This window comes from Calidris pugnax, unplaced genomic scaffold (assembly GCF_001431845.1).
Source record: "Calidris pugnax isolate Ruff unplaced genomic scaffold, ASM143184v1 scaffold38, whole genome shotgun sequence".
NCBI lineage: Eukaryota > Metazoa > Chordata > Aves > Charadriiformes > Scolopacidae > Calidris > Calidris pugnax.
The window spans coordinates 15347929-15369428 of NW_015090995.1; the positions used below are offsets into that span (position 1 = coordinate 15347929).

The 21500-nt window shown below is 36.3% G+C and overlaps 1 long non-coding RNA gene across 1 annotated transcript in view; it reads left to right on the forward strand.

Moving 5' to 3' along the window:
• The window catches only part of LOC106895457, a 107572-nt gene extending 90264 nt beyond the window's left edge, over positions 1 to 17308 (forward strand). Inside the window, exon 5 of the long non-coding RNA XR_001413432.1 lies at positions 15674 to 17308. This is a non-coding gene — a long non-coding RNA (uncharacterized LOC106895457). The remainder of the gene's footprint in view (positions 1 to 15673) is intronic.
• Positions 17309 to 21500: the final 4192 nt, after the last annotated feature.

Below are 21500 nucleotides of genomic sequence, written 5' to 3' on the forward strand. Positions count from 1 at the left end.
CTCAGTATATGTGCTGCAGGGGTAGATGTGATAGGGCACTATTTAGTATTACTTTAACATACATAATTATTTTAACATTTTTCAGTCTTTTTGATATAATCATTAAACACAAAATTCTCCAAGTTTCAAAACACCTGTTAATAAATAGTATTTTGATTAATGAAGAACAGAATTATCAATACAGATATTGAAAGCAGAAAATTGATTCTATTCCGATCTATTTAAAAAAGAATATGGGATACTAATATACAGTCACTAAAGTGTTAAATTATTTTGGAGACAGTAGGCAACTGTTACTAATTTTTGAAAGTGGAAAAACCCAAATGCTTAAAAATGACAAAATGTTTTCAGTAACTCAGGAGATTTTAATTCAGATCATATGTCAATAACGTCCTGTTTTTCCATTTTGGTGTACTTTTATTTACCTGCTTTCTTAGGTCTGTCTTATCTAACAGCTTGTGGAAATCACAATTCGTGTCACTGATTTACCTTCCAGTCTCTCTGATCGTTTCTTCATTCAAATGTGACTTCTTTCTGTTTCATCACCTTGCCTCCAAGTCACTATAACAGAATGAAAATATGCAAGAATTTTTATTTAAAAATCAACATATATACTATATACATTTTTGTAGCATAATGACAAGATAAACTGCAGTAGCAAGATAAGTGCACTTGTTTTCTCATTGCTTCTTTTATGTATAAACTGTAAGAGCTGAGATTCTTAACCAAGTGCCTCCAGGAAGGAGGGTGCTTCAGTTATTACAGCACCTCCCATTCAAGTCATCAGAAAAAAATCACGAGAATTGGTAACAGATGTGAAAATGCTGACACTTACTGCAAAAAAATTAGGCTTTTGTATCCACTGGTCTAATGTCTTCAACATTTGTGATTTTCGGAACTGATCGTCACTGGCCATTCCTGCTGGCTCTTTCCAAAACTGCAGAAGTGTATTCATTCCTGTGACCAGCAAAAATTAGAGTCTAGAAACTGGGGATAAATGGGAAGTACAAGATACTGTATTAATTCTACTGTCAACTTAGAAAAGTAAATTTTTTTGAAAATGTCCTCTGATGTTTCATTGGAAAAAATCTGCATAGGACAGTGGATACATAAGATCCAATCAGTCTGCAGATCTCAGTCACGCATTTTTTGAAATTGAGGCTAGTTTCAAGAAACTGTATTGATCTTAGAACCTAAAAAATAAAAGTACTTAATAACTGCACATTATTTAAATCTAATTCTAATGAACCCATCTATTAACATCATTATGATCTGCTTCTCCACAGTATAACAGCACTTTCTCTGTCAGTCTGCTGTATCTATTTGTTAAAAGCAATCAGTGTTACACTGCCACGTGGAAACCCGCTTCTAGCTTTCCTACCCTCTTCTGCAGCTATTCTAGAGTTTCTTAACAGCTTAGTCATCTCTTTGACATCTTTATTCGTGACTGAGGTACCAAGCCCAGCACTGAGGATTTAATCTGTGCAGTGTGCTTGGGAGACCCTTGTATGGGAACTTTTCTTGACTTCTTAAGTCATTATTTTAATGAATTTATTAGAGTAACTAATATAATAAGCAGAAAGGTACTCGCTGACCTTTACATCATTTCCCATTGGGATGTCACGTTAATGATGGGCCCTTTCTTCAGAGCCCATCAGCCTTCATAAGTATAAATCCAATTAATTCTTAGGAAAAAACGTATACACTCAATTCCATAAGTCTTTAAAAAATAAACCAGCAGATCACAGGAGTTGGTTGTGTGCTCAGGCCTCGGACACTTTACTGTGTTCAATCCACAGAGACGAAAGACATACACATGAAACAACTATGGAAATAAAAGCAATTGGAAGATTTCTTTTTTAATTTAAGTATAAGCAAGAAACATGCAGAGAAAATGCACTCAGTGATGAGCACAGCCTTCAGTTCTGTTTGCATTTAATACTTCTCAGACTCAACTTTCAACTGAATGGGAGACTTTCGACATGCACTTTTTCAGGGACCAGTCATGCTGGTGGTTGGATGAATATTCTATTTCTTTTAGACTGCAATTAGCCATTTTAAAAATAAGAAAGTCTCTATCTGTTAAAAAATCCCAGTAACAGCCACTGAAGTATAACTGCTCTATTAAGCCTTTCCCCACTTCAGACACTCCTCTTGATTAAACAACTTAAGAATCAGATTGAATAGTTGAATAGTAACATATTAATGCTGATAATACATCAAAACAGTGATAGTAGTAATAACATTGAGTTTGTTTGAGTCATGACGTGCTCAAATTCAAACACCTGTTCTGCGTTTTTCCCCTGTAATTTTATTTATCAATTGAAGTGCTGACCACTCGGTCCTTGTTGTATAAAATATTGTCATTTTATGATATCATTAAGACTTTTAGAATGAGAATCACGAAGCTCAGTCTCTTGTATTTTAGAGCTACCCTCCCCAATTTAATAAAACTGGCAACTTCAGCTCTGGGCTTGCCTTTCTAATTCACTGTTAGAGCCCCACAGGGAGTACAGAAAAACAGAGTAGCAGAGATTTCAAACTACATGTTCCCCAAATAAAACACAGTTTAATTACCAGCCTAATCTCTTCCAATCACCTTTCCTCTATCTCTGTTCTACTGATTTTTTGTAACATATTTTGTTATAATCTAATAGAAGAGAAACATCTTTGAAATGTCAACTTTTCTTCTTTTTAATTCAGAGGAACATAGTTTCTTTTCCAAATAGTCCTAGCTTAACTTATTTTTACTACCATCTGTGCATGATCTCATCAGAAAAGGAGAAACAACACACAGTATTCTTTGATAGAGAAGGTACTATCCTGCAGTTGCAAAATGGGTATCCAAGTCCATTCAAGTTCAAAAATGGAAGAATGAACTCTATTCTCTTACTGTTTGGGTTTTGATACAAAACACATGCCACCAGCTGGCCAAACCAGATACCAAACACATCTACCATATGTGAAATTATAGAACCATTTAATTGCAAAGATTCAAACAGAAAAGGAAACGGATGGAATAAAAAGATGAGTGAAACAGCTATAGCATGAAAAGAAATATCTCTTTTGATACAAGAATCTCTATATTCTCAATATTCCTTCTGTAATGCTTAAATAGGTCATTACCACGCATAAGTAGAAAAATTTTTCTTCTAGTAAGTAGAAAATACAATGGCAGTTAAAAATCTTTTTGTTGATTCAGTGTCACATTTTAACTTCCCAGGAGAACATTATAATTTGCCAAAAATAGCAGTAAATAATCCATAAAGCCTGACCCAAAACTCAGTGAAAAAAAACCGTAAAGTAAACCCCAGCCATACCCCAGTGAGTTTTGAATAGGTGACTAGTAGACCATAAAATCTGTATAAGCACTTGACATATACATGGGACAACTAATATGTCAGTGGTCAGCAAGAAAAATCATAATGAACATGGGAGGCAAGAGATCTTCTTCAAGAGTGAACATGTAGGTAAATTATAAAATTAAAAGCATTCTGCACACAAATACATGAGGTACTAGCCAGACTTTCAGCAGAACAGTAATTTGGCATACAGATGATACAATACACCTAAAAGCTACAGGAATGCATAGCTGGGTTTCTGGAGGCACTGTATCTCCAGATTATCCAGGCCCTAAGCATAAGCAAGAGACAGCACTCTAATAGCAGTGCCGAGTGGATTTTCTAATATTCTGTGCTGTGGTTAAGCTCAGACTGCAGCTTTTTCCTCCACAGCACTATTTTGATGTCAGTCCACGTGCTGGTAATATATTTTCAGGAAACCAGTGGGAACTTACTAACTTAGAGTTTCTAACACTATCAAATTAGCTTGAAACTGCCCAACAGATAAAAAACATCATCAGGGAGTAGATAAACAGGCATCAAAACCCTCCTAACCTTTCTTTTCATAAGAAAGTAAGCTGAAAGCCCATTCTCCCCTTCTTCCCCCAAATCTTTGACAACACCAAAAATCAGTTTTGTTCTGTGGGTGAAACAAATGTGATGTTCCATCCTTCTCAGTGTCAGTACAGGAATCCGCCACTCACCACGCTCCTGCTGGATTAACAGTTAAGGTGCATTTCAACTGATAGGCTTCCCAAAGACATTCGAGTGAAAAACCCTCTCCAAGCTCAAAGTGTTTACAAAGGAAACTTCAAATATGTCTGAACAGCAAGAGCTAGCATTCTAAATAAACAGCATATGCTGTATAATCAACAATATTTTTTTAAAAGAAGCAAACCATTTTCAGTTTACAGGTTTAATTAAAAACAGCCAGAGCATTTCATTCTGATCTAGAAAGTCATGGAGATAAATTAAGGACACAAACAGCACTAGTATCTCATCTAAATTGCTGTTCCATTGCATGTATTTGTGTTTTATAATCACAGATGATTTTCCATATAATTGTACTTTTCCTTCATGCGTTTTCTAGAATGGAGTTATAGCGACCTGTCTTGATCTTAAAACAAACAAACATCTTGTCAATAATTTCACACGATTCTCTTAATACCCACTTAAAGCATCATAAAAAAAAAAGTGGTAACCTAGGGTCAGAAATGATGTATTTTTTTTATGTTGGTGTGCGCAATACAATTCAGTCTGAAGACAGTGAACATACTATTTGTGAGAAGTTCAAATCTGAGTGGCTTCTGACATTTATACTTTACTCTCTACAGAACTACATATTTTTTTTCTTTTTATTTTAAAATTTCTTTGCAACCAAGACTTTGTTATTACAGAGATACATTAGACCATTCTTATTCTACACACCTCTGACACAACCACTTTTCTTTCCTTGGAAAGTGGTATAGAAAAACATTCAGGTGTTTATACCTTATTTATACCTCTAAAAAGAGGAATTATTACTTGCATCTTTCCACATGTGTGCCTGCGTGTAAGTAAGTGGAAAAGGCTAAACTGTAAAATCACAGCAAAAACGTTACATAGGGTTGCTGAATTATCACTTAAAAAGATTTCTAAGTGTAGCTCATTAATTTCTAATGTGCTTTGGTCCCTGGTCTGTGGTAGTTCCTTGACCCTTGTCTGAGCCCACCTAACTGGCAGTCCATCCCCTACTGCAGCCTGGCCTTAGGCTCTCGCTGCCCAGAACCTTCCTTCTTGTTTAGCCTTTTCCACTTACACAAATGTATTTGTTGTGTGGGTGTCTATTTTTGTCAGTTAGGTTGACAGTTGGACAAGATGATCTTTAAGGTCCCTTCCAACCTAGAAGATTCTGTGATTCTGCCCGGAATGGAACCGGCTCCACGGGCTCCTTCAGGCTCCCTGGGGCTGCACACTGTGCCACGGGCACAGACCCTCCGGGGACCCGCCGAGCATCGCTGGTAGTACACTACTATTTTGCTCTGTTATTCTCTCCTTTTAAGCCAAAGACCTTTAGGTATTTAAACTTTTTTATTTAAAACACAGAAATTGAGAAACACATAAAGAATTACAGTGAGTCAAGATGCGTATAGGTATTTAGACAGAAAGTTAACTTTAAATAACTTAGTTTGCCAAACTTAAGTGCTGGAATAAACTTACCATGTAAATATGATAATGAGTAAATTCTAACACATTCAGTCAAACATCTACAGAATTTTTTGTGACTTGCTTAATTAGTTACAGTTTCATGTACTGCCGTCTTTCATTAACTTTGTAATTCCTGGGCATGCATAGGTGGGTGCCTCACTAAATATTATTTGATTAACGCACAGTACTCATATAATATATGCTAATTCTTATTTGCTGGGAAGTTAATTATAAAGCTTTGATAATCTGTTTTGATAAATGTAATTCGGTGGAAAATGTGCGTTCCTAGAACAGAATTATATTAATTTAATTTTCTTTTTTTCTATTAGACAGTTACCCACCCCATTATTGAGATGAATCATTTGCCTGTGGTATAGGAGACCCAACTTTGGAATAAGCATCAGGTCACCCTTTCTTTTTAATATCTCTTCCCTCATTGAAGGTTTTGCTAAACACTTTTTGCACATAGAAAAATACATGAAGATACATGACCAAGAAGGAAATAAAGCAAAATCACTGTGTCTTGCTTGAAAAATAACTAATAGATCAGTGAACAAGAACTTAGAATGAAGTTAGAGGTCTGTATGCAAAGACTCCAGCCCCCTCCAACACATTAAAAATGTCCTCATAAAAGACCAGCACTTACATGCTACCAGCTGGGGAAGGGTCTCAGCCTGTTAAAGACCAAGTGTGGGACAAAGGCTCCAGAGGAGCAACAACTCCAGTGAGAAGAGGAGAGGTCTGGAGTAACTCAGCATTCCCCCCACTTTGGCACCTATCAAGCTGTAGGATGTATGGAAGCTAAGGTGATAATTCCTGAAATGATAGCAAGATCCTGGCTGGGGGAGACAGACGGGACACACGGCGAGGGGTGTGCGCCAGGGAGCTGGTCGGTGGGAGCAATTCTGTACAGGCCCCTCTGGGTCCAGAGTGCAGGCACGTTCGGATTGCCTTAAAGACTGAAATCATTTCTGCACAGAAACAGGGCAGCATTGGCCTGTTGCAATGAAGGTTTTTGGAATTATTTTTTTAAGTTTAGATTGCCACATTTCTTTCTTTGTTGGCATCTCTGATTTTCCTCCCTGTCTCTACATCACACTTGCTGGTAAGTAAGTACCTGTAACCTCTGGCTGCTGCAATCTATCTTTTATTTCCTTGTCTGGGAGAGTCCCACAAGAAATAACACTATTCCAAAATTAGCATGACAATACCATTATTTGTTAAGAAATTAAAAATAAATTTGAATTCAACTCACAACAATGCACAGTGAATTGTAAAACTCATCTTGGACATAAAATTAATTTTTACATGAGCATATGGAAAAACGATTGTCATTAGATACTGATGTGAATCAATACCTATATTTAGCATAGTTAATCTCTTGTACAAACAAAATGCTGCTTATTTATTCAGTTTCCTTTAGCTTAATTCCTAAACTTCTAAAGACTTCAAAGAACTATACAGAAGCTAGATAAAGAGCTTATCTGCATAATTCTTATGCTAATTCACAGAAGGTGTCTTGACTAAAAGGATGTCTATGTGCACACCAAGGCCTCACTGTTACCAGTTCTTTTCCTCTAAAAGCTAAAATATTGTACATGTATTTAGTCGTAATATACCTTACTTTGCTTCCTTAGAAGAGTACATTGTTCTGGATCCAAACACAAGCCTGGTTACTCATAGACTGACTTTTCACTTCTCTGGAGCATCTAAAGAGATTGTGGAGCCCCCCACACACCACAGGGCACGAGTGCAAACAGGGCATCAAGTACAAATGCTGATACACTTTTTAATGAAAAAATACCTTGGTGTTCTGCATACCAGCAAAAGAGAGATTAGTATGTAAAATACTATTCTATTCTATAAATACTGCTGCTTGTCAGACATTTGTAGTCATTCTAAAAGCTGGAAGTATTAATTTTCTCACCAAGTTCCCCTTCCCAGCCCTACACTCCCACATCTCCAAGCATATTGTATATTAATCACTTTACTCTTACAATAAAAACAATTTATAGTCCCAACATTACACATCTCTGTCAATACAATTTCAACATAATATTTATTTATACACCTTGTTGTTCACAGAGTTCAAAGACAAAATGAAACGATTTATATTTACATAAGAGGTAAAGCTTTCAAAGAGAATTTGGATACTTTAATATTATGCTCTTATTATCTATTTGGAATTATTTATTATTTTTGATACTATTCCTGTTCAGTAAAAAAGCACCAGTTATTAAAAAAAATTAGTTTGCAGTTGGTTGCATTAAACTGAAAGGTCTAAATGCATATTCTGCTAGCATAGTGCGAGATCAGAATTTGTATTTTAAAAAATTAATATTTACCAGCTGCTTAGTAAAACAATGATGAGAAAAACACTTTAAAAACCCAAAATGGTTCAGTTATTTTCTCCATGTGCATACATTTATTATATACCATTTTTTTCATATTCTGTTTTCAACTTGGATACTGTCTTTACACAAGGATGTATTCATCAGAACTGCTTTCAAACACAGTGAAAGAGGAAGGACAACTGGCTCCAAGATTCTAAAGAGAAGAAACTTTCTTGCTGAAACAGGTAGTGTAAACACAAGCCCTGTATATATAACAAATATGGAAGCATGACATTATGTGATGTTAAAATTCTGTATATCTGTATCAGTTTGTGTATGTATATGTATTTTCCAAGTACCTGTCAAATCCCATAATTAAAAAAGATTATCCACTTATAAACTATCATCATAATGATGGTATGATAGAACTGTCTGCTGGTGTAACCCATACAGCTCCGGGATATTCTGCTGGCCTCACGTGCATCACGCCTGCACACCATTCTTAACTAACCCAAGAAAATAGTACTACTATTTAAAATGCTTTTAAACAAATTACGTGTTGCAGCCTTGAGTAATTATAGGGTTTTTTCTAAAGGTTTTTCTGCCCTGTGCCTTTTATTGTGCATACAATGGTTATAAGTTTTTTGTTTTTAAATTTTTACACTGGGTGCTGGTTTGCTAATGGTGAGTGTGCACACACATTTTCATTACTAGATAACTGAATGTTTGCAATAGTAACTCTAGTGAAAAAAATATAGTTGCCTACAAAGCAATTCCGAGACTGTCTCCATAGATTTTTTTTTGTAAATAAATTAACTAGGCTGGCTTAGTTGATGAAAACGGTACAGTTCTGATTCACATCCACAAGCAAAGGAGGTATTTCATTTTAAAAAAGGGAAGGCACACAATATGAAAGAAACACAAAACTCTTAGAAGTATTTTAAAAAAATAAATCCTGAAAGGGCACTGCTTTGTCCATAGTGTTTAATCTTTCCTGGAATGACAATGATTCATATGTACAGTAAATAACTCATTATGATAGCATCACTAAGATATCATGGTACTGCTAAAGATTTCCTTTGGTTCCGTAAAAGACTTCCTTCTTTTCCCACTTTCTTTCTTCACCATAAACATATACAGCCAGATTTTCCAGGATTCTGTTTGAACCAGTCTACCCAAACCAGGAATTGTTTTATTAGAGTGACAGTCTGTGGACTTTAGTAGATCTGACAGAGAAATCGCTGAATCAAACTCGGATGTCAGTTCTGGCTAAGCCAAGCATGACGTGTAGGTTGGTAGGAATGTACGTATCGATGGTAAATTACTATGTTCACACAGGTATAGCATAATATGTTAGAAATTAATAATTCATATCAAATAGGAATGGACAATTATAATGCATATCCATCTGGAAAAGCAAGGTTTGGGAAATATGCTTTGTTTTATTCTTTTAGTTTCTTTCCTATTTCTGCTTTTTAACAGTAATGCCTTTTACCCTTTGTAAATTGTGCTCACTTCGTGTCGATTTACACAATTATAGAAATTTGAGAATCTATTGAATGCAATTTGTTACACGTTATCTTAATCCTCAATCCATTTGGGTGTGGATGAATGGGTTTCAGTTTCCCCTGTTTATCTTACCAGTACTGTTTCAACTCCTGCTAAATGTAGTGTGTGTAAACTGGGTACTTCTGGCTAAGAAATCTTACTTCTCCTGACAGCCTTAGAAGAATAAAATGTTCAGTATATTCTTATCAAGGCTATTGGATCTTTAAATAAACCTAACATGATCAGCAGCTTCTATTCATTATTCTATTAATCAGCTCCAAGATATTTCTTTTACATGTGTCAACTTGTTTTTAATGAATTGAATTCATAAATTCCTTCTCAAGAGCATCTAGATGTAATTGCTGCCTGTACTGAGCGCTATGTTTCGATATGTCTCCTTTAAGAAAATCAGTAATATATCTTAATCTTGCAGAGATCGTAGTAAAATTACAGCTGTTGTCTTCTGAGTACATTAATGTGACTTCTAATGGGAAGAAAACACCAAGCAATCATAAGAGATTTTCAAAATTTTCTCTGTTCTCACCGCACTCCAATGTAATACAATTTTCTGCCTGTGGAAGTGGGGGTAACTGGCATAGCAGAAGCCAGAGTGAAGGAGCTGAAGGCAGCAGTAGTCCTTTTTGGTAGAAAATATTCCACTTCTATTTCCAACTTGATTCAAAGTGGGAGCCATTGAAGGAATGTAATTTTATAGTTTCATCGTGTGTCAAGATATGGAATTTGAAACATTCCAACTGCAATCTGCAGTAGTGCTCATTACCAACACCGACCGAGGAAAGCTTTACCTCTTATGTAAATATAAATAGTTTCAGTTTGTCTTTGAACTCTATGAACAACTAGGTTTACAAGTCCGTAACAGGTTCTTAAAATATTTGCAAATTCTGTCCAGGGGATGATACAGAAAAGAACACAAGGTCACATTAACCAGTCAGTCCAGTGACATGCTATGCTGTACCGGGCACAGACACTATCATTCATACCTAAGTTACATATTTTGGTTTTTAGCCTTTTTTTAGATCTCTGAGGCATGTAATTGACTGCAACTGATGAATTTTATTCTAACAGTTTATCCTTTAGCATTAACACTGCATTTCTTAATCATATGCAAAGTGAGGTGGAGTCCTGATGCCACTCTTGCGAGTCAATGGGAGTTCTAGCAGTTGGCTCAATAGGATTTGAGCCTTAGCTTTCTATTTGCCACTTCTCAACACAAAGAAGGAACAACTGAAGTTGCAGATGCAGTAAAAATTCTAACACCCCCCAATGGAAGTAGTAATATAACTCTGTTTTAGTGATGACCTCCAAAAAAATAATTACAAATCTATTCTGTAAATAATGAGCACTCACTATACTTTACTTCTTCATTGTAAGAATAAAGAACAAAAAAGATAGAACTGCCTGATGTTCTTTTACCTGGAACAGCCTAGTCTGACACGTAGTTCCAAAGTGAATTTGCAGGAAGAGTATGTTAGCAGACTGGTATAAACCCATTGTAAATAGGAAATAGTAAGAGCTGACAAGATGTATCTAGCAACAAAGTAATTTTACCCTTTATTCTCAGCAAATAATTCTTTCTTGACTAATAAGTTACAAAAATACACCAAACATATCCTTAATCTTGAGTTCTTAATATGCATTAATAAGGTCTGTAAGAAGGTTTTGCCAAATTTCAGACTTCACTAACACTCCTTTCTATAAAATATATTTTTCTCATATGCCATGATTTAACAGGACAACTCATCAAATAAAAGAAACGTCTTTGCTTGCCAGTAAAGTAGTGGCTTTAAAAGAGCTCTGTAGAATAAAGAGACTTTTATAATGTTACAATATTAGATAAAGAAACCCTCTTAGTTATGCTGGACTTAACACTAGTTTTATTGACTTCAGTGCTACTAATGATCTATGGCTCACTGTCACAAAGGGGAAAAATAAATACATGCTAAAGACAAAGAGATTCTTTTCTAAAGCTGTATTTCCTTACAGGGGATTATGGTATTGACTAGACTGATGGAGCCATTCACTTTTTGGTAAGCACTGAAACAGGAGAAATGTCTACATAAATGAGCATGTGATTAGACCTGATAAATTCTTTCTGCTGGCTTGGAAGTTAGTTTGGTGGTATCAGCCAATTTCCAATGAACAATGTCCACACTGTGAGATTCTAGGGGATAGCTAGGACCTGTGTTGAGCACTCTCAGCCAAAGACAACTGATCAGGGAATAAATAGGAATAAAATAGTCTCTTACCTCCCGAGTAAAGTCAGGCAATCACATTTTCCTTCGTTTTCTGACAGACCAGAAAGGAAAAAATAAATTTTTTTGAGCCAAAGAATAACACTATTTTTTCTGCTAATAGAAATAAAGAACCCAAAACATCTTAACCAATTAAATAATAAAATCTCCACTGTTCAATAGTTAACCTTTTCTACATTCTAAATTACTCAATTTTTTAACCAAAGGATAAGCATTTTGACTGCAACTATTTACTGAATTAAACTTACACATCTAAAGTTATTAACCTCCATAATTGATCTATTTAGGGACCAGTTTCCCGAAACGTGTTGAAAAATTACTGCCTTGGATTTTACCTTAGAGATGTTTAATTTTCACAAGTTTTTTTTTCCTGCATGAGCCGGATGAGTTGGAAAGGCTGGTGCAGTCTGACTAAAGAACACTTGACTTCTGAGTCTTTCAACCAAACACGCAAAGCAGCATACAAAATCCAAACGGAACTTGTATTTCTAACAGTCCTCGCAATACCCTGGGACAATGAGAGACACTAGAAAAGCATCCATGAGCAACAGAGAGATTAAAACATATTGCTAATGATTTAACTGATGGCAAAAGAAGCAAACAGATGATTGTACCACAGGATGTATGCACGTAAAATCCCAAAGTCCAAAGAAGAAAACAAAAAAGAAATCGCTCTTCCCCCTTTATTCCAAATATTGTAATCGAATATATTTCTTTCCTCTACCTACCCCGTCAAATACCTCCATGATGTATTTGACACGGGAGCTTTTTGCACATATTTCATCACACATATAAATACATGCAAATTCCTAAAAGGGAGATGTGGCCTATTAGTGATGAATAGATTTAGTGATGCAGAACTGGAAGGACTAACCTCCAAAAGATGAAGCTTTCAGGGCCATTGTAGGAGCTTCCCACCTGTGACTACTGTCCCCAGAGACTGGCTTGTCAGCGAAGTGCCACTGCTGCAAGACAAAATCATGCAAAATCTGCTGTATTCATGCAAACCTACCTTTGGGGAAAAAAAAAAAAAAAAAAACTGGCTACCTGCAATGCCAGGTGGGAAGGGTAATCCTGCTTTCCCCCAGCACAGGATTGCAAACTGAGGCTTCTCTTCACAGGTAGCAGATCTTAATCCACGAGAGAGAGGGAAAGATCCAGAGGAGAAAGTCTGTAATTGATTTATCTTGGTATTAGCTTTCTCACAATGTTTTGACTGGAGTTCTCAGAAACTTCTATTTTTAGTTACACATTCTGCCATCATTTTCTTTGTATAATAAACAAACATCAACAAATTACAAAGATAACATAGGAAAATGAGGACGCAAAGCCACAGAACAGTTTCTCTGCCTGGGGGAAACAGAAGTATTCTAAAGTTCAAAATGTATTATAATGTTAATCATTTCACTATCAAATACCAATAGTCCCAATGCAGAAAAATACAGGGAATTTGTTTTTTAAAAGTAATGGCTATATTGCTATATTTTCAGGATGTTTCTGTCGTACCTTCTTGTCTGTGGAGGATGGTCTTACCCCAAATGCTTCCTCCACATCAGCAAGCACCAAAAGGATACAGAGGCCACGAGATGACAAGAATTGCCCGTTAGCCAAAATATGGGAAAGATTAAAAACTTTCTTATCCCACTTGTGGTTCAGTTTAAGAGGTGCATACTAAAGTAAAAACATAACATGTAATATATATGAGTTTCTGGTAGCATGCTATTTGTACAGCAGCCCTGAAGCACAGCTATAACTCAACCAGATTCCCAAGTGCTCACTTCTAAAAGTGCTCAGTTGAAACAATACAATAATTGTAAGCTGAAAACCCCACTTTTGTTTCCATCTTCCCTCAACTGCTAATTTTATGGAGTAGTTCAGACTACACAAATAAGACAATTATATGACTGTTGTTACGTTTCTTTTAAATCACTTTAAATTTTAAAAAGAAATCTCTGTAGAACACTAGAAAGACATACGTTTTAACACTGTTTTCCCCCAAGCTAGGTTATTCCAAAATAATTATTTTAACTCCTTTTAAAAATGGATTTTTATATCACCAGTATGAAACTTACAGCTTTGAGCAGTGAGGAGACCCAGATAAAAGGGTTAATTCTTCTTAAATAAAACTGACAGGATTGTCTGTTTTTGAGAAGACGTAAGTGTGATTTCCGTATTACCCGCACGTACAAGTGAGCTGTATTTTCTGCAGAGTAATGACCATCAGTGAAGTCAGTTTAACACTGTCTGTGGTTTGTAATCAATAATAATATTATAGGAGACATTACAAATACTTACGTACGTACAGCAACGTGTAAAATGCATTTGCTTTTATTGCCCAGTATGTTCCTACTAAAAGCAGTTTGATCCATGTGTGTTCAAAATCAATTTATGTTTTGAAGTTCTGCCTGATTAGTTTTTACAAATGGTTTAAAAGTTTATAACGTGCTCTGGGTAAATTTTAAAGGGTGATGCTAAACGTACCAGTGAAACCATCTTGGATAAGGGCATTTTCTGTCCATTTTTTCCCTACTAAACTAGGGGATATACAATATTCCATTTTAAGAAATACTGCTGTGTCGATTTCATTTAATACCAAAAGAAAAATAAGCGTTTTTTGATTAAGCCATAATTGAGACAAACAAATAAACGAGTTGAAAGACGTTAGCCCACACAGGGACTGAGAATTCATTTTGTGTTTCATCTTGGCAACAAGCACTGCTGCCTCTTGCCTCTTCTGCTTCAAGAGACCAGAGCATGGTGTTCTGAGTGGCTGCTTCAGGGATTTATATTCCTCCAGGGTAAAAGTGCTGATTATTTAATCACCTTGTATGCGCCACTTAGGCAGGGAGAAATGTAGTCATGTGCATCAGGAGTCACGAAGATCGATTGCACCGTCTGTTTCCTTCTCTCAGCGACAACCCACTATGACCCTCCAGCGGCTGGAGCCAGTTTTTAGAGCAGGTACGACACCTAATCAAATGGGCAGCCAAAACAGCAAAAAAAGCGCCACTTTTTGATGTAGAGGAAGTAGTTTCCATCATGGAGTATCCATGAGGTGTTGTACATAAACAACATATGAATTGCATTTCTGAAAGAATGGGTGGCATCAAATCACCGACTGCTGAGCGCACCGCCTCCCGGTTCCAGGTCTGTGCCGTGCCTGAAACAACGTGTTGCCAAATACGAACAAAATCCCCTTACCTTTGAAAGATGTGCTAGTCCAAAGCTGGGGCTCCAGCTGGAGCAAACCCACCAAATGTCACATTTGGTTCACCTTCAGCAAAGTCCAAGTATTAGTACTCAAAAATAGCTTATCTTTGAAAGTGTTTGTCATCACTGCTAGAACAGCCAGGATACATGAACTGCACCCTCCTTATTCTAGGAGCAATTAGAACATACTAATAATGAGGGAGAAAAAAATAATCAATGCTATTCTTAGATTGTGTAATCTGTGTGCACTTACATGTTTTTGCAGTGTCTGTACTGTCCAGACACTGGGTATATCTGGGTAAAATTTGGAACAACCTCCATAAACATTCGTTAAAAATGCAGTATTAATCTCATTTGCTACACACTTGCAGACAACAAGATTTAGGCCTTTTTAAAAAAATGGCTGGTTTTTTTTCTTTTAAATCTGCCTATTTTCTTCCCTTGAAGTATATTCCATTCCTGTGAGTGAGGAGATTAGAAGTAATTTAGAGTTTGATCGGGACTTGCTAAAAGGCATCCTTAGCAGGATAATGTTTCAAAGTCATCATCTCTACCCCCAGATTTCTTACACAATTTGCATGTGTAAAATTGTTTGCAAGGTAAGTGTTGTTCTTCTTGCTCCCCATTAAGGACAAATGCTGCTCAAGATCAAAGCACTACTCAAAAGGTTTTCTACGGATGAGCTGTGCTGGAGCACACAGCAGTGCTCAGGGGATTTTACTGGACCTCAAATTTTCAGCAAAAACTAACAGAAATACCCACCATCCTTTTTTCTTTTCAGTACCTCTTTTGCAAGAAGCTTCCCTTTCATTTTATAAGACGCCATTCTAAAATAGGAGCAGAACTCAGAAAACTGACTGCTGCTCTCCTGCTCTTACACACGAGCAAATTGCTGTCTTTTACATCTGGTACATTGTACTACATCTTCAAGTGATGTGATTCATGTCACTTTCCAAAGGACGGTAAGATGATCTTTGTTTCTAGTGGCACCATCAAAGCAAGAACAGGCTTTTATTAATTTAATAAAGGCTGAGCAGATGCTACAATCTTATCATAAGTGGAATTATCAGAAACTGGAACATAGGCAACAAGTACAATAACAGTCCTAGTGAGCACTTTGTCCTCTCTACCAGCCATCCAGAACCAGAGCTGGGATTGCCAGCTGAGCCTCCAGCCTTCTCCATGATTGTGCTAATGCAAAACCATCAGTAAACATGTTGCCACACTTTCCTTTTAAGCTGCATCTGCTGCGCTTATATATTTAAGAGGAGGCATCAATGATCAGCATCACTGACTTTTAATCTTTAGGATAACTCATCTCTAATCTCATACCACTACAGACATTTTTATTCTCACAGACAAGAAGACTTAATGAGTCCTCTGATGGATGAAATGCAGGAAACTACTGCAGAGAGAAACCCTTCTTCTCAGACTTTCTGAGTGAACAACCAGCGCTGTTCTTCTGAACGGGACATGTAACTTTGCTTTGCAGGTACCTACTGACACTTTGAAGGACAGCTTTTCCAAGATTTGCATGAAGGCTGCGGAGCTGAATTGTGAACTAGTAGTAGTGGTTTGCCTATAGGCAGCAAGCTGGAATATAGCCTTTCGTTTCGCATTTGCTGAAATATTTGAAATACCAAAAATACCAAAGTTCAGAGAAACCCACTTCAGCCAGATAAAATCTTAGAAAAATGAATTCTACTACTTCCTAGGCATTCCTCTCCTAACAAGAAGTTAGGAGAATGTCAGGAGCAAAGGAAATGTGGACAGAATGCGCAGCAGGCAGTATAAACAGCTTTGCACCATCTCAAATTCTAGCAGTTTTTTTCCCACCCTGGCACTATGGCAATCCTCCTGCACTATCGGAGTCGAGCGTGCAGTCAGGGGCGTTATCACCATCCCGTCATCAGGAGTGAATAGTGCCGTAGGAATAGAATTCGTTACTTTCAGCATCAAAACAGCACTGAAATAAGGGTTTTCTCTGCTTAGGTATTTCTGAAGGACTCGATGCACACTTTGACATAACGCTTTTGAAGTCAGTGAAACTAACTCAGTGAAAAATCCCTTTGTTGAGTTCAGCTGTGCAATGCTGGAAAGTTCAGAAGAAAATTGAATATGCAGATATTTTTACTAGCAAAAGAAGAGAATGTTCGCATAAAATGGAGAAAAACTATTTTCTAATTTATGTATGGGGGCTTCAATATTTTTACAACTAATAGAAGTTTTGTGGATCGAGGGGGAACCAGAGAAATTTTTAAAAACATGTGCAGTAATGATAAGTTAAATTCAGCTGTAGAAAACAGATGTCTCCTTTTCCTGTAATCCATAAGATTAAAGAACTGTAATCGTAGGAGCCTTTAGTATTGATTCATTAAAATAAAATAGAATTTTAATTAAAAAACCCTCTCTTGAGATTGCCAGCCTTATTCACATATATTGGGAACTCTTCTGATTTTCACTGTTCCATAAGACTATGATCTCTTTTTTTTTTCTTTTCTAAAATTATGTAGGCATAATTTTAATAAATCTTTTTAATCTTTTGTTGAACATAGCATATTAATGTGTTACAAATTTGCATTTTATGGAAACTGGCTGATTGTGCAATTAACAACCAGCACGAAGAAAGGCACTTTTTACATGATGGACTAGTGATGACTGATGTGCATCCACCTGAAGATGATACTGTTCTCTGTCTAAACTCATAGGTGCAGGTTGGAAACAAGTTATGAAATCTAGCTTTTTAAAGAGATGTACAGGAACCCAAAACACAAAGCAAAACCCTCATGTTAATTTAGCAATCATCACTACCATTTAATATATAGTGCAAATATTAGCTGAACCCTCCTAGTTGCTGCAGAGATGGAATCTCAGTTCTTCAGGTTGAATTTCACATATCCTTAGGAGATAGCCTGATTGAGTCAATGAACCCAGGTAAAAATGTAAATTTACTATCAGTGGTGTCTTTGCAAACTGGCTCTGGTTTTAAATACGTCAGGGCATGATCAAACAAACAGTAAAATCACCAGGACTCACACAGCTTCTGGGAGCAGACGATACAAACCAGGAAAGGACTGAGTTTCTTATTTAAACCCAAGCAGTAGCCAGAACAGCTCATCTGATTGCCCACAGTATTACAGTCTCTGCTATGGATGCAGCTGGACTTATCCCATTTACAAATCATCTCAAAAATATATATGATTCTATCTTGATGCAATAGTCAGTGCTAATTTTAATCTTATCTGAATTTAAGGTCATACAATGAAAAGAATAGTATAAGGTAATTAACTGGCCAAAGGAGATTCCTCGTTTTGCATCATAATCTTACTACATCTGTCTAAAAATGTTACTGTCCCATTATCAAATAGAACATTCTTTAAAAAGTAACATGAATGCTAACATGCTTAACATGTCAAATGAACTTGCTTTTCTTAACAGGTCTCCTGTATATAAACGCTGGCCTTAAATTAACTCATCACAAATTACAATAACTTCTTGCTTTAAATCAAAATTGACTCTTAAATATTGAAAACTGTATTACTGCAAAGATACCCAACTATTTTCTAGGTATATAGACAATTACATCTTAGACAGAAAAGGTGACTGGTTGTTTTGATTTGGGAGTATTAAGTAACCATTAGGCAAAAGACAAAGTTCTTGTCCTGCCTTACGTATCGTTATCCATCTGTTAAGCACACACACACAAATACAGAATTTCAGGGGATAGTTTTATGTATCTTTGCTTTTTGAAAAGTTGTTTTTCATTTTACAAGCTCTCTTATGACATTTCGGATAGTCAGTTAAAGCCTAAATGCTAATATGAACAAGCTTGCATCTCCCTGGGGCTTCAGAAAACTCAGAGGTGCATGCTGGGGCACAGACTCCGAGGTGGCAACAGTTCCCAGCAATGAGAAATATCAAACCCCTTCATCTAATCATCCACTATTGCTCACTAGTGCTTTGTATTTCCATATGCTGCCCTCCCTCAACATATTTTGGGTTGGCTTTTTTGGGGGGGGGAGGGAGAATTTAATAAAAAAACCCCCAAAAGTAAAGAAGCTCCAAATGCAAAAAATAGATTCATATGTCATTAAGAGTCCAACTAAATAAAAAAGTCTGAACATTCAGAGTCGCTACTGCATCTATCCTTACAATCCCCTGTTGTGGCCAAGCTCTGAAGAAGCCTCCAAACAGCATGTGATTTTATAGACCATATGATCTGCAATATTTACCATGCATAATGGAAATAGATAAGGCAAAGCAAACAGCTTGAATTTTGTATTTCCTTGCTTTTTATTTAGTCTAGGTTGTTAACACCATGTGAATATATATTTGGGAGTTTCTGTGTTTGTGTGTGCATGCATATGTGCATGTGTGTATATATAGGTATAAACAAACATATAGAGTAATTTCACTGTATTTCTTACACATCATAAAAGAATACCTTCTAAGCTATTAACTTTTGATTTCTAGAATTTCTTAGGAAAAGAAAAAGCAATATTCATTTTAGTCGGAATGGAAAAAAACCAAATTATGCTTGTTTTCAGCTTCTATTTTCTCTTGCTGTCCCTCGTGTGTGCTGCTTGTTTGTGGAGGTCTTGAGTTTCAATAACAACAAATGTCAACACCTATAATCAGACTATGTGACCATTGTTTTATAACTAAAATGCATGGCTATAAGGTGTTAAGCAAATGAGAATAAATGGGAAATGCATTTGCTAACCATACTTTTTTAATTGATCAGTACATACACAAAACAGATACACATCGAAATTTTAAAGTAGAAAACCTCCATATTACATTGAAAATGTAAAAGCACACATTTGAAAGGCATTCCTCTACAAATACAAAAATGTGTGCAAGTCCTAGGTCCTACTCTAACACCTGGCTTGCTTGACTGGACCCATATTTGAATCCTTTGAGGGGAGCAGGGGAATAAAGGAAATATGAAGGTAATTCAATATACAGAGACTTACCTGCTCTTCCTGTCTTGAGACTAATTGGGTCATATCACTTTCTTTTTTTATTATGATCTCTTGTCTCCCCAGATTGTCCACCTGCATTCATTGCTTACCCAGATCTATTTTCTATACCACTCAGTCTACTGCTTGAAATTTGCTCCCACCAAACTTTTTTGTTCCACACTAATGTTTTGATTTTCTGCCCAAAAAAAAGGCCACCAAAACAAACAAAAAAACCAACCCTAAAGCATTTTGCTTGGGAGTCTAAAGAGCGATGCACCTCCTGCCTAGCAGTAGGGAATACAACTTTAGTCACTAAGGAAGTATGTGCATGATGGAAAGGGAAGAGCCATTCTGTGCCACCATGTTTTCCTGAATGGAAGCAAAGGAAGTATAAATTCATTCAGCACTTTTCTGGTTTTGACAGTTCTCAGGCAAAGCCACCTGAAAACAAAACTCCTGTTCATTTCTGTGTGCTTTGAATCGGGTTCTGAGAAGGCAGATATTCCATTTTGGGTTGCTTTTCATCATTACCTTCAGATCAGATTGAATTCTATGGGAAAGAAATCCTTTTTCTTTACTTATGAAATATTCCAATCTCTGTGGTTATATTCATAATTATTATTTGCAGAATTGTTTGTATTGATAATGTCTGACAGCATGGGAACTATTCATATCAAGGCTTTACGATCAATTACCTGAAGACATTATTTATCATGCCTTATTGGATACTGATTTTTTTTTTATTTTTTTAATATGGGAGAAATACATATAAAGAATTCAGAAGAATGGTGAAGAAGAATAATGTACCTACAGGATATAGTATTGAGCTACAGATTATTTGTACTAAATCTCATTAAACTTTTGCAGTTCGTAATGAGTTGCATGAAGATCTCACTGCCATCCTAATATGCTTGGGCTTTTTCTGGTGAGATCTTTTATTTCTTTATTTCATTCTGATTATTTTATTTTGGGGTCCTTTTTTCCTTTTTCTCATGTTTAAGAGGAGTTAGTTATGAGTTTATTATAATGTATGTAAATTTGCTTATTTTTAGAAAATGATCTTTAAGACCACGCTTTCCCTGTCAGAGTCTGTAGTGCTAATAGCTGTGTTAATAAAATTATTATCTACAGTGAAGATTGGTTTCCATACATAGAAATTTAATGAGATGGAAATTTTCAGGAACTGAACTGATTCTCAGCAGTGGTTTGGTAGACTCTCATAACATCTGCCCATGTGCAGACTGGAACTACTCAATGCCAATAGAGATGTCATTTAATTAGCTCTGCTTTTGTTTTTCACTTTTTTTCAAGTTTTCGTAAATTTACTTAGTTAGCTAAATGCTAATGAGTATATCCTGACCAGAAGAGCTTCTCTCCTCAGGTAGATTAGGTTTCAAGAATGTTACAGGGTTAGAATTTTTTATGTATGTTATTTTATCTCCCTAGAGGAATGAAGAAGTGAGTACATGCATCCATCACAACCCAGCTGTAAGCAGGATCAGTTCACCAGACAGTTGAAGATCCTTCTACTCCTGTTAACCTAAGGAATTTATTTCTCATTTCCATAGGCTTTAGTATTACCACCCACTATAAGGCACAAAGCAGTGTGGAAACAAGCTCTCACTGTACTTACTCTGCTTACAC